The following is a 14,839-nucleotide window of genomic DNA, read 5'->3' as shown; positions in this document are numbered from 1 at the left end:
GATAAATGCAGTCACCGCACAGTTACTCCTGCCCATGACCAAGATCAGATCTATAAAGAGATCCGCTCCAGTCTGTCGAAGCAGATGATCTCGTTGAGAGTCCTAGCGAGGATTGTAGGCCTTCTGGCCTCATCTATTGAGGCCATCTTCCCAGGTCCCCTTCACCACAGGGCTTTACAGTGACTCAATATTTACTATCTTCAAAAAAGGTATTCATTCGACCACCTGATTTCCCTGTCTCCAGAGGCTCAGGAGGAGCTTCTTTGGTGGTTAGAACACATGGAAGCGTGGAATGGCAGGACCATTTTCGGCGCGTCTCCGGATGTCACCATAGAGTCCGACGCCAGCCGTTGGGGCAAAATGTGGAGACTTTGCCACTGGCGGACGATGGTTCGCCGGCGAGTTAAAGCTGCACATTAATTGTCTGGAGCTGTTAGCGGGCTCCTTTGCCATAAAGTCGATTTCCCCTCTGAAGAGCAATTGTTGCATCCTTCTCAGGATGGACAATGTTTCAGCGGTGCGGTACATCAATCGCCTAGGAGGGTCAAAATCCCGGCTGTTGGCCAATATTGTGAGGGACTTTTGCCATTTTTGCCTGGATCAGAAGATCAGTGTGATAGCGGAATATCTGCCCGGCAAGCTCAATCAGATAGCGAATTGGAACTCCAGGTTTCTGAGGGAGTTCAGTGATTGGAGACTCCATCCTTCGCTTTTTGCAGAGATCATGAATATGCGAGGTCCCTGCAAGATAGATCTCTTAGCCTCTCGCCTCAATGCTCACCTCCCACGATTCTTCAGCTGGAGGCCGAACCCAATGGCGATGGAAATGGACGCCTTCCTTCAACATTGGGGGTCTCCGAGGAACTATGCTTTTCCCCCCTTCGCTTTGATTCAGAGGGTGGCGTCCCAGGTCCGTCGACAGGAGACCTCCTTAGTCTTGATCACACCATTGTAGAAGACTCAGTCATGGTTTCACACATTATTGGAGTTATCAGTGGACCTTCCTTTTCAGCAACCTGTTTTCCCAGTGCTTCACCGGGACTCAGTGGGATCCCCTCATCCTCTGGTCCTGCAAAACCAGTTATCCCTCATGGTTTGGACAATCTCAGGAGACACGAAAGAATTGAGGGCCTTTCATCAGCGGCTGCCGAGTTTATACACCAAGCTTGGGCTCCATCCACCCGCAAACGATATTCTGCTTCATGGAAGTGATGGGTGGGTTGGTGCCTTCAACGACAGGTGGATCCCATGGGATCAGCTGTGAAGAAGGTACTAAACGTTTTATCTGAATGTGCGGAATCAGGTTTTACATACAGGTCTGTTAATAATTTCAGTTCAGCTCTCTTGGCTGGACACAATCACATCGATGGTAAGCCGGTGGGGATGCATCCCCTGGTGTGTAACTTGATGAAGGGTATCAGAGTGGCTTGTCCGCCTCGTACCAGATACACTACTTTGTGGGATGTCTCTAAAGTCTAGTCTTTATTAGAATCTTGGCCAGATAACAAAGACTTAGCCTTAAAACAATTGTCTGCTAAATTTACGATGTTACTGTGTTTAATCTCCTGTAGGAGAGTTTCTGATGTGCACGCTTTAGATTTGGCAGGAAGGATGTTCTCTCCACAGGGTGTGTCTTTCATCATCTCTAGGAGGACTAAGAGCATGTCACGTTCGGTTGAGTATCCTGCCTTTCCTCACGATGACAAATTATGCGTTTTAAAATGTTTAAAGGTATATGAGGAACGCACATTAGCTCATAGAACAGATCCCTTGGGTCAACTGCTGTTAGCGATACAAAAGCCTTTCCATCCAGTTTCAGTGGCTACCTTGGCGCGTGGGGTCAGGTGGGTTATGTCTGAAGCAGGGATTGACGTTTCTGTTTATGGTGTGCACTCCACCAGAGGGCTATGGCCTCCAAAGCATACATTCTGAGGTCTCGCTTAGAAGATATTCTGAAAGCTGCAGATTGGTCTTCTGATTCAATGTTTAAAGTGTTTTATTATAAACCTATCATGCATGTTTCTTCTGTTGTTGTTGGTCAGCTTTGAACCAGCATAATCTGAGCCTCTGGTCCTGCTATAGAATACAACATTTTCCAGCTATCGCGACAAGAATTTTAGATTCTATTAAGGACACAGAGGCGAGGATTATCCCTCCCATTGGGACAAGTAAGACGTCAACTGTCATGTTGCAAGATATTTAACCATGCAATGTTTTTTTCCCACCCTGAAATCTCAAACCTTTTGAGTTCCCTATTTTCAAACTTAGTTCTGTTTCAGGAACTGATTCCAAACAGAATTAAATTTATGATGATCTGTGGTATGGATCTCCTCCTCGTTGGAGGATGGGTGTCATATCCAGGACTGTTGGGACGTGCTCTCTGTTGAGAGTTGGATCTTCTGTTATTGCTCTCCGTTGAGAGCCAGGACTATTTTTTGCCTTTTTCAGACACTTTAAGGACTGGTTTTGCAAAGAAAGAGGAAGCCAAGATGGTGCCTCATTATTTTGTAAGTTAACCTCCCATGTTATTGGTTGATTAAGGAGGCGTGGTTCAAAGCCTCATAGGAAATGTAGTTTTGTGTAATGTTTACTTTTTTCTCCTTGGCTGCTGTTGAGTAGTAAAGAAATTGAGACAGCATAATCCTCGCCTCCGTGCCCTTAATAGAATCTAAAATTCTTGTCGTGATAGCTGGAAAATTTTGTATTCACAATGACAAATGTCCCTTTCAAAACGATATCTGTACGTATTATTCGGAGTTCCAAAACTGACAACAGAGGGTGCCTCCGAAAGTGAAATGGTTAAAGCGACGCTTGCCAGTTAAATGAACTTTCCAGATAGTTCCAGTGGTATGCAACATTGTTACCGATTGTGGACGTGGAGTAACTTGCCTACTAGCTCCAGATAGATCATGGCGTGTTCACAAAAGCTGCCTGTTTGGGAGTATTCTGAAAGATTCACCATGCGTGGCGCTGGCTGTCTCTCTCCTCCCCCGAGCCACACATTCGACACCAACAGGAGGGTGCGCATGGTAAACATTGCTGAAAGTAGGGGAAAATCACCTGGAAACGGGTTCCAGTACCAATATCTGGGCCGGATCCCCATGGAAGTATGCTGATGCTGAATTTGCCCTGCAGTCATTTTTAGACACCGGGAAAACAATTCAGCAGCGCCTGCACGTTGTCTGCATTCTTTTCAGAGCAGCAACATGCAGAGCCAGTGAGGGGGATTTCGTATTTTTACTTTCAGTAAGGCCTAAAACAAAGGGATGATTAAAAGGGTCATCAGCCCGACTTTTGTTCAACTATCATCTTGGCTGGGACCCAACTAGTGCCAAACACCTGGATGTCAAGGAAACAAAGGCACACAACTTATCACTGTGCATGCACTCTAAGAATGGAAGATTTATTTCTGTGAGTGAGAGTGATTACACAAATAATGATTTAAAAGGCACCTATATTCTTATTATTTTAAAGCACTACTGATCCCTCCCTCTTTTGATCGCAATCTTAGAGTAACAACAGATTGAAAAGAAAACTAAGTACATAAACCCATGACATACAGTTTACATGCATCTACTTGGTGCCAGTAAATAGATCACTGTGCTATGTTAGAAGGATTGTAGCTTATGAACTGGAAGTCAGAAAATGTTCTTAGTGTCAAAAACAGCAGCCCACTTACCTATCTATATAAAACACAAATCTGTGACCTGCATGTTACATGATGTGCTTTGCTAGGGTGACCAGGTGTCCCGGATTTGCCAGGACGGTCCCGGGTTTTCACCAGCTGTCCCTGCAGATTCCAGGGAATTTAGTTCATGTACCGGTTTTTAAAGAGGGTCGACTGAAAACGGCGGGAGGTGCTTTCTTATGTTTTACAAAGCAGGGATGGTTAGCAGTTATTTCAAGAAAGCAATTTAATTAACAGGTAAGCTAGTGGGTTTCAAAATTTTATTTTATGTATGTTCTAACTGCCTGTTCTGTAATTCTCTGCTGAGGAGCGCTGTCCTTCTGTGCACTTGTTTTAAGTAAAATTGTAGTCCTTCTTCTATTTTTGTGAAATGTCCTGGTTTTTGGCTTTAAACTTCTGGTTACCCTAGCTTTGCAGCAGGCACATCAACCCTCTATGCTACTTTATAAGTCAGAACTGTGCCTGAACAAATCACTGAACTCCAATAACTATGTTAACCACTTGAGTTCTCTTACTGCTATTATAATCGCCTTAGAATTGCTGGGCACACAAAGATCTCAGCAGCAGGAGTCTTAACCCTGCAGGACATTTTACAGCGCAACCTCCCTGTTACCAATTAACCCTTTCTGTGCCAAGGACGTAACGTTCACCTACTCCTTCATGGTGGCCGTGTGCCAAGGACGTAACCGTTACTTCCTCCGCACACGGCCAAGAACCCCTTTTCTGATTGCAGAAGGGGGAATTCATTTATTTATTTTTTGTTTTGTTTTTCCAGCCTTGGAGCAGGGGGAAGAGCTTCCACATCCATTTGTATCAGGAGACCTGGGGGAATGCTGAGTGGAAGTAAGTTTGTGGCTCCCTGCAGATTCTAGAACTTTCCATAACAGAAATTTGAGGAAAATGTGTTTTTTAAAGTCAATGTTTGAGGTTTGCAAGGGATTCTGGGTAATAACACGTGGTGAGAGCCACGCAAGTCAGCCCACAATGGCTAGACCTCTGTTGGCTAGGTTTCCCTGGGTGCTCGCTGAGCTAGGGTCCAAAATCTAAGGGAACAAAAATGGTAGAACAAGTGTTATGAACATTTTTTCCACACCCAGGGAGCCTTCACCTGCGTGGCAGGGTCCAGGAGCAACGACCGGGCCCAAGGGTCCAGCCAGTCCCGGGGCGGACCCTGCAACCTGGGGCTCCATCCTCCTGCCTGCCGCACTGACAAGGGCCCAGAACGGGGTTCCATCTGGCCCGGAGAGGCTTTCCCTGCTTGGCTGGGTTCCGTAGCTCTGACCGGGTGAGAGGCCCCCATCCTGGGATCCATTTTCCAGCCCACCGCGTGGCAAAGCGCCAGGGACTGGGTCCCACGAGCCCGGGGAGGCCTTCCCTTCGTGTCCGGGCCCAGAAGCTCTGACCGGGCCCCCGCCGAGCCTCAGGGTGGGTGCTCCTGCCCTGGGCTCCATCCCCTGGCCTGCTGCATGGCCAAATGCCCAGGACCGGGGGGGTCCGTCAGGCGGGGAGGCTTCCCCTACTTGGCAGGGCTCAGGAGCTCTGACCAGGGCTCTGACAGGCCCTGGGGTGGCTGCCTCCCTGTCCTGGCTGCCTCCCTGTCCTGGGCTCTCATGTAGAAATGTGCCCAGGACTGGATCCCGCGAGCCTGGAGAGGCCTTCCCTTCACGTCCGGACCCAGAAGCTCCGACCGGGCCTCCGGGAGGGCGCTCCCATCCTGAGCTCCTTCCACCGGCCTGCCGTCCTGACAAAGGCCTGGGAGGTTGGTCCATCGGGCCCGGGTAGGCTTCCCCTGCCTGGCTGGGTTCAGGAGCCTTGACAATGGCCCTGACGAGCCCTGGGGTGGGTGCCTCCCCATCCGGGGATCCGTCCTCCGGCCCATTGTGTGGCAAAGCGCCTGGGATGGGGTCCCACGAGCCCGGGGAGGCCTTCCCTTCGCGTCCGGGCAGAGGAGCTCCGACATTCTGGTGTTTCACCATAAGTGGGCTCTTCGGCAGTTTAATTTTTCGATTAGGCATAAAACCCTAGAATGAGGATTAACCAAATGTATTTATTTATTTATTTTTAAGATTTGTAAAGCGCAACGTATGCCCGTAGGCGTCTTGGCGCTATGACTCAACTAATGCCTCCATGAGGACGGTGGCGAATTAAAGGTAATGAGGTGAGGAGAAGAGCTACTGGTCAAACAGCCAGGTTTTCAACAATTTCCTGAATTGGAACAATGTGGGTGTAGATCTAATCACCAATGGAAGAGTGTTCCAAAGTCTGGCTGCGGTGTTAGTGAAACATCCATCTCCCAAGGTGACAGTCTTGGTCCGTGGCACCACTAGTTGGTGTAGATTTTTGGATCTTAATTGTCGGGTAGGGCAATAGAGAGTGAGCTTCTGTTTAAGAAACTCCGGCCCTAGCTGATGGAGGGCTTTAAAGGTAAGACACAAAGTTTTGAATCTGATCCGGTTTTTGATAACCAATGATAATTCCTGATTACTTGCTTAATCGGTTTAAATTTGGGGGTCCCAGATAGCAATCTTGCAGCCGCATTCTGGACCAATTGTAGCTTGGCGACCACCCGAGCCTGAGCATTTGCAAATAAACCATTCCAGTAATCAAGAGATGACAATATCAATGAACTCACCACAGTTTTCCTAGCACTTTCTGGAAGAAATGGAATTATTTTTCTTAAAAGTTTAAGTTTGTAAAATGCTAAGGACGCTGTTTGATTGGCATGATTAACAAAATTTAATTTCTCATCAAAGATGACACCCAGATTCCTGACCTTCTGAACTGGGGTTGGTATAGCTCCGAGTAATGGGGGCCACCAAATAGATGACCACATAGGTGATAGTTTACCGAAAATAATCACCTCAGTCTTCTCGGAGTTCAGCCTTAAGCAATTACAGGCCATCCACTCCTTAATTGCCAGCATGCCTTCTTGAAACCGAGCCGCTACCCTTTCTCCATCATTATTGATGGCTAACACCAACTGGGTGTCATCGGCATATGTTGTAAGGCTCATCCGGTAGGTCTTAATAACCCTAGCTAAGTCCGACACATAGATGTTAAAAAGTGTCGGACTTAGGGATGAGCCTTGAGGAACCCCACAGGGTAAAGCCAGATCGGCCGATTTAAATGGCCCCAGTGTTACGGCCTGGGTTCTGCCAGACAGAAAGGAGGCAAGCAAGGCTCCAGCCCTAGAGTGGATGCCCAACTCTCTGACATGGTCAATCAAGATGGAGTGATTGACTGTGTCGAAAGCCGCAGACAGATCCAGCAGAACCAGTACCGCCGTACCCCCCTGGTCTAAAATATAAAATAATTAAATGTTTACCAAATCTGTATTATGAAGGGAAAAAGATTGCCTTCCGTTAAGCATTTTGTAGTAATTGGAAGAACTATAAGAGATAATGAAGCAGTAGAAATTGGGCTTCAGGTAATGGAACACTGAAAGCTACTTAAGCAAGGGTCTTTAATAGGCCAAAGCCTAGTTTGGTTTGCTAACGACATCTTGTGGACATTCGGAAAGCTTCCCTGGGAATGCATTCCGCCCATTTCTTTTCATTGGCTTTGTAACTTACATTTGCTTACTTTCTACTTGCCGGCTTTATTTGTTTTAGACTCTCTAGCTTCAGTTCGTCCCTTCCCTTGCCCATACCCTATTTACTGTACTCTTCCACCAGTACTGACTCTGTAAACAGGCCTTTAAATATTTGTTCTTATCTTGTCCCATTTCCTGTGCCTTGAAAGACCGAGGTAAAATGTCAGGCTCTGCCTTCCAGGGAGCTTGAAGCTTCCTTTCCTTTCTCTGACTTCAAAGTGAGAGGATTTATGTGACAATCATGCTGGCTACTCGGGGTCTGCTGTACAATGTTATTTTTTTTTCTAGCACAAAACAAAACTTAAATGTCTGTAAATGAACTCTGCACATATTTGAAAGCACAAATGAGACATTTTTTGGGAATTCTAAAGTGTGGTGGAAAAAATATTTTAATACGATCAAAACAAATCAATACACTAGGTGATGACATTCTCATACAGTATTGTTTCTGCCCTGTATACTTTTAACAGTAAGACTGTATGTCTGTGCTAATGTAATGCTCATTTTAACTGAAGATGTGTTTGTAATGGCAGTGCGCTACCACACCATGCAAGCTCCATTTTACCCTAATTCACTCTACACCACTCCAAAACACTGTACTCCACCCTGCACTACGCTACATTACACCACTTCACTCCACTCTACACCATTCAGAGCTGCGTCACTGTACTCTACTGTACACCACTGTACTCTACGCCATTTCACTAGATTTCTCTCCACCACTCTACTTTTTCTCAATGCACTCTACCCCACACTACTCTACTGTCCACCACTGCACTCTTTGCCACTGCACTCTTTTTTGATAAACAATTTTATTGATTTTAAAACAAGATAAAAGACCAGCAATACAGTACAGCTCAGTGATGATCAAAACCCACAGTTTATTAGGTGGTAAACCAAAATACATTATGAGCCCGAGAGGTCCCAAGTGGTACACACAATCAGTCAAGCAAAACATTTTCAAGCTATCTGACCCAGCCATTTGCCCCAGACCTTGTGGTATTTCTCCGAGAAGCCCTGTGCTTCATTTAGGGGCTTCTCTTGTGTGGCACACCAGTCAACCCCCTTGAGCCACTTCTTGACGCGGGGCAGGACTTTTCCAGTTGGTGGCTATGTCTCGCTTAGCTATGATCATCGCCGTATTAAACAACAGCTTTTCATTTCTGGACCCATCCAGCCCGTCCGTGATCCCCAGGAGCATGTGTAATGGGTCATGTGGGACCTCCCAACCCAAGTTCCTGTTCTATACACCCCCAGAAGTGCACCAAGAAGGGGCATGTCCAAACCATGTGGAAGAAGTCTGCCTGGTCCTGGCTGCATCGTGTCAAGGAAGCAGTTGGGTAGTGGCCAGCCCTGTGGAGGTGAGCAGGGGTTAGATATGCAGCATGCAAATAGTACAGTTGGATCAGGCGGAGCCTGGCTGATGCAGTGACCGTCTTAGGCGCCATCAGTGCTTCACTCCAATCCTCCTCCTCCAGGGGACCCATCCAGCCCTTCCACTGGTTTCTGAGCCATTCTAGTGTAGTCTGGGTGCTGTTGGTTAGTGAGCGTTAAATGCGGGAGATACCCCCCCTTCCGCAGGTTCCCCATCATGATTTGTGCATCCGATGGGCTGTATTCGGGTAGCGTTGTGCCGTCCAGTATGTGTGAACGGAGAACATGGCGTAGCTGCAGGTACTTATAAAATTGTGATGGGTGCAAGGAGTACCTGGATTGCAGATCTTGGAAGGAGTGTATGTGGTCGCTGGTGCACACATCCCCAATAAGGTCCCAGGACCAAAAACCCTTTAGCGAGCTAACCTCCTTTAGCCACACACCATGCCAGAGTGGAGTGTGTTGGGTCATTCTACTTGTCCATTGGGTGTGGCGCAGTGAGGCCCGCCAGGCCAGGAGAACGGATTGTGTCACCCCAGGTAGTGATCTAGGTATGGTCCCGCCATACATCATTGCTTGAATTCGAGAGAGGCCCAGGTCCCCTAATTCGAGTCTGTAGGCTGGATACGACCATCCCCCATTAAACCAATCATGCAATGTGAGTAGGTGAGTCGCCAAGTAGTATAAGTTGGTTATTCCTATGCCCCCGTCAAAGGGTGGGATCCTGCAGCAAGCTAAAGCTATACGGGGCCTTCGTTGCCCCAGAGAAATTTAGTGGTTAGGCTGTCTAGATCTCTGAACCAGGCCCGTGAGAAGCAGAAGGGGGTGTTCTGGTTGACATAGAGGAATCTAGGGAGGGTCATCATTTTAAATATGGCGACCCTACCCAGGGGATTCAGCGCCAACATCTGCCATTTGCAGAGGTCTTCCTTAGCTTGTTTTACCAGCCGGGTTATGTTGCGGGACCAGGCGAGATCAGGAAGTAAGGCAATCCAGATCCCCAAATATTTAAAAGACTGTCACCTAATGGGCATTGTGGTTTGCCAGTCAAAGAAATCCCTGGTTATGTGCAGGGGGAACAGGACCGATTTGCCGGGGTTGAGTCGCAGACTGGAGGCGAAGCAGTGGGGACCAGATTGAGCTGGTTCCCCGCAAGGAAACGATAAGACGTCGTCTACGTATAAAGCAATTTTATCTTCCTCCGAGTTGGGCCATTTCCAACCCTGAATACGGTCGCCCGATTGAATGAGATTCCCTAGGGGTTCCATCACTAAGGCAAAAAGGAGAGGTGAAAGGGGGCATCCCTGCCACATTCCTCTTCTAATGGGAAACGCCTCCGATAGTACCCCATTGACTCGCACTCGCACGTGAGGCCGAGAGTAGAGGACCCTCACCAGCTTGTGAAACCGTGGACCGAACCCCATTCCAGCCAGCATGTCGGCTAGGTACCGCCAGTGTACAGAATCAAAGGCCTTCTCAAAGTCAATGAGAAGAAGTTCCAGATAAGGTGTTAGTGAATGGTGGTTTGCTAGGGCCAAGTGGAGATGATGGAGGCAGTGTCTGATGCCCCGCATAGGCATGACCCCGCACTGGTCGGAGTGGACCAGTTTACTGAGGTAAGGTTTCAATCGCTGTGCAAGGACCGCAGCAAATATTTTAACATCCGTATTTATAAGGGAGATTGGGCCGTAATCAGCACAGTTGGACGACGGCGGATGCATTTTAGGGAGAACAACAATTGTGGCCACATCTGTCTCGGGGGGGGTAAAGGAGCCCTTCTCGAGGGCTTCAGCGAAGAGATATAGGAGAGGTGCGGCTGAGGATCTCCCGATGTGCGACGTAGTACTCCTGTGGAAGACCATCTGGGCCCGGGGTTTTGCATGACGAGGTGTACACTATGGTGTCACTGATCTCCTCACGGGTCAGGGGGAGGTCCAAGTCAGCAGACTCAGCTGTGCTGAGGCGAGGGAAGCGGCGATGACCAGAGCTGACCAGTTCCAAAAGGGAGGTGTCCGGGCGCTGCCTGGAGTTTAGCTCACGATAGTAGGAGGCGAAGGCCCGGGCCATTGCCAGGGAGGAACGGTGTACCATACCGTTCAGATCCACAACCTCTGGGATTATGCGATTAGCCTTAGGATATGTGACTAGTCTATGGAGGATCTTCCCATTCTTGTCACCCCAGCCATATACCCGTGCTAAAGAGGATCTCCATAGGAGCTTGGCGGCATCCAGAGAGAGTTGCTTGATTTCGCCCCTCAGGCGTATGAGTTGTTCTTGAGTTTTGTCTCGGTCCTCAGGAGGGCATTGTTCGAGAAGCAACGCCTGGGCCTCCCGCAGGGTGATCTGGTGTGTCTGAGCTTGTCGCTTGAGTTTAAGCTGACCTTTGGCGAAGCCACAGATGGCGGCTTTGCTCACCTCTCTGAGTGCCCGGAGAGGGGACAGAGCCGGTATTAGTGAGGCAATATTGCTGGAGTTCAGCTCCAATTGCCTTTTTGAACTCTTCGTCCTGGAGGAACCACGCATTAAACCACCACGTCGGGCGTGCCAAGATAGGAGGATCCTCGATGCTTAGAAGTACAGGTGAATTGTCTGAGATTCCCTTGGGGAGGATGCGTATGTCTCTAATCGTTTGGCAGTCAGTAGGGGGAGCAAATATAATGTCTATCCGTTTGTGGGTGCGGTGTGCAGCTGATGTATGAGTGAATTGTCTAACCTGGGGGTGCAAGATTCTCCAGGCGTTGCGCAAGCCCAGGGAGTCCGCCCAGTTAGCCAAGTGCCTGGCGTGTGGGATTCTTGCAGCGGACGGTGTGCTTGTAGTGTCCAGGTGGGGATTGAGGACAGCATTAAAGTCGCCCCTAACTATCGTGGCACCTAGAGGTAGGAATGAGATAATCGGTGATGTGGTCAAGAGTCGTTGTGAGCATCGATGGGGTGAGTATATTGTGACAAGGTTAAGAGGGTTACCTGCTAACATACCAGTCAGAGCTACAAAGCCTCCTTGGGGATCGTGAGTGGCCTGCATGAGCACAAAGGGGAGATTACGCCGTATGATGATTGCCACCCCCGAGAAGCCCAGGAAAACCCAGATTATAAGACTGTCGTACCCATACCTCGCTAGAAAGGGGCAGTGGTTGCCCATGAGGTGAGTCTCTTGGAGCAGGAGAATGTTTGCTGCCTGGCTTTGGGCAAAGCGTAGGACGGCCGTCCATTTGACCCTGTCGAGAAGCCCATCAACCTTCCAGGATAGTATGAGGAGGGAGGGTCCGTTATCGCTCGCACACGTCATGGCGGGTGAAGGTGGGAGCGGAGGGCCACAAGACCCGGGTTAGCTGTGGGTGAGACAGGGGTCTGGTGTGAGCGTAGAACAGTAATCGTGACTGTAGATCGTAAGCAGTGTGCAGGACTATCATAGTGTGTAGTAAGAAGGCTGGTGCGGTAACACAATAACACAACATCAACAACAGTACAACGGTCCCAACCCCCCTCCCTACCCCCTACCCCCACCCTATACTTCTGGAACAGAAGCATCTGTTGACCCAGTTAAACAGGTAGATAACTAAACTAAATCGTTCGGGTTGGATTTCGTCGAGGACCCCTCCATACATATGGATGCACTACATCTCGGCAGAGAGATTACGGATTGAAGCAAGAACTCTGCCAAGGCGCCTTGGATGATGAAATAGTGAGGACCCGGCACTGATCAAGTCCATCCCCGCAGGTGCGACTGGCTGTGAGGAAACCAGAGTCAACAGGGCAATGCAGACGTGCCCGGTAGGACACATCGCAGTCCAGCATGGCTAACAAGAGTGGGTTGCCGCAGGGAGCAGGAGGTGCCCAGGGGCGTACAGTCTCCAGGGCGTGGGCCAACCCCTCCTCCGGCGTCGGATGTAAGAGTGCTGCCCAGAATAGCATTGAGGTCCACAACTGGATATTGCGAGGCCTGAGCACCAAACTAGTAGGCAGCAATGACCTCTTTCTCAGTCACCACCCTTCATAGGGCGTCAGATTGTTGGGCTTCTTTGCCACTGCACTCTACAACACTATAAACCACTTCACTCTAATCTGACAATCTATTCTACAACACTCTAGTCCACTCGTCATTCCACTCTATGGTACTGCAACCTACTATGCACCACTTCACTCTACCCCACTGCACTCTACGCCACTCTACTCTGCTGCACTCCAGGCCACTGCACTCTACACCACTTTGCTCAAAACCAATAAAGTCTACTCCACTGCACTCTGCCAATCTACTCTGCGCCACTGCACTGGGTGCCATTTTACACTGCACCACTGTACGCAAAAGCACTCTACACAAATGCACTTTACACCACTGCACCCCGGAACTTTACTCTGCAACACTGCACACTCTGCCACTGCACTCTACACCTCTCTACTCTGTAGCACTGCACTCTGCTCCACGGCACTCTACACCACTATACTCCAAGCCACTACACTGTACTCTGCACCACTCAACTCTACTCTATGCAACTGCAATCTACTCTGCATCGCTCAACTGTATGCCATTCCACTCTACACCACTTTAATCTATCCTGCACCACATACCACTGAACTCTACACTACTTTACTCCATGCCACTGCAGTCTACTCTACACCTCTGCACTTTATCCTGCACCACTCCACTCTACGCCACTTCCCTCTACTCTGAGACAATCTACTCTATGCCACTTCACTCTACTCTGCACCACTCTACATCACTGCACTCTATGACTTTGGACTCTACAACTCTTTACTCAAAGTCAATGCACTTTATAGCAATCTACTCTGCACCACTGTACTTTATGCTACTTCACTCTACTCCACTCTATGACACTCCACTCCATTAAACTCTACTCCATTCTATGCCACTCCACTTTACAACACTCTACTCCACTCTGTGCCACATTATGATGGTCTACACATCTCCCTCTTTGCTACTCCATGCCACTATACTCCACTCTACTCTACTCTACCCCACTCCATGCCACTCCACTGACACTCTGTCACTTCGACACTCTATGCCATTCCACTCTACTTTATGCCACTGAACTCTACAACTTTCTATGCCATCCCACTCTCATACATTACTTCACTCTATGACAATGCACAAAAAGAACGAGTTATGAGGCAATAGTGACTGCACCTATCATTCGGTGGGGTCGAAGTCAGTACTTTTCCTTTTAGGAAGGCCCTTAAAACATGGTTGTTTAGCCTCCCATAGTTTCTTCCTAAGCTCAGTCCCCCTCTATGATTGAATGCAAGCGCCGGGACACCTCCGTTGGAGGTAGCTGTCGTGCTCTACAAATGCTAATAATAATACTACTTTTTTGGGTGCCAAGGATCTGAGGTTCAATACCTCTAAATCCCCCTAGGATCTTAGATCCTATAAATCATAAACAAAACACTGTAATCCAGCACACCACATTATCATTATAAAATACAATATTGTACGACGAAATATGTCATTCCTTTCAGCATGTCTGGTTTCAAATTTTCTTTATTTAAATTCTTCTTTAAAATCGGCGTAGCCAACGCGTTTCGTCCCTACGGACTTCTTCAGGGCAGAGTTGAGAATAAAAAGGAGCTTATTCTTGTGCTTCTTCAGAACTAAGGTCTATGGCAAGAGCTCCCTTTTATCAACCAAACTTGTATGCAGCTGGATTGTTTTCGCAGATAGTATGATGCTCTTGTTGTGGTTTTACCCTGTCAGGGTCTAAGAATTGTTCTATTTGTGTTCAGGAGAAAGGTCCCTCCATCGTGCGGTTGATAGGGTAAAACCACACCGAGAGCATCATACTAATCTGCTAAAACAATCCGGCTGCATACAAGTACAAATAAGGGCTAGCGAACTCACTATCCTGAAATTCATTACTCAGATGTAAAACCAGCATAAGCTGTCAAGTGGAAACAATGCTGGAATTCACACGGTTCCATGTGCCCCAAACAAATGTAACACCCCCCACAATATGTGCCCTTCGTGCCGCTGAAAAATAACTGCTTAATCCAAGTACTACTGTGCATGCAGGTTCAAAACATGGAAGAGTTTATTTTCTGGGACACAAAGGGTAAAAAATGTACTTCTGCTTTGATGCATAGTTATCATGACAGCAGAAGTATGAGGCATGGATAGGGTGCATATGCTATTACAACCATTCTTTGTAAATTGATTCTGAATCAGGACAGTT

At 48.1% G+C, this 14,839-nt stretch overlaps 1 protein-coding gene across 9 annotated transcripts in view; it reads right to left on the bottom strand.

Annotated features, from left to right (window-relative positions):
- The window catches only part of PTPN3 (protein tyrosine phosphatase non-receptor type 3), a 1,752,022-nt gene that overhangs the window by 235,763 nt on the left and 1,501,420 nt on the right, over positions 1-14,839 (bottom strand). The window lies entirely within an intron of this gene.

Source organism: Triturus cristatus, chromosome 5_2 (assembly GCF_964204655.1).
Source record: "Triturus cristatus chromosome 5_2, aTriCri1.1, whole genome shotgun sequence".
In the NCBI taxonomy this organism is placed as follows: Eukaryota; Metazoa; Chordata; class Amphibia; order Caudata; family Salamandridae; genus Triturus; species Triturus cristatus.
The sequence above is the reverse complement of the archived record's forward strand: the minus strand, read 5'-3'. Positions and strand labels throughout refer to the sequence as shown.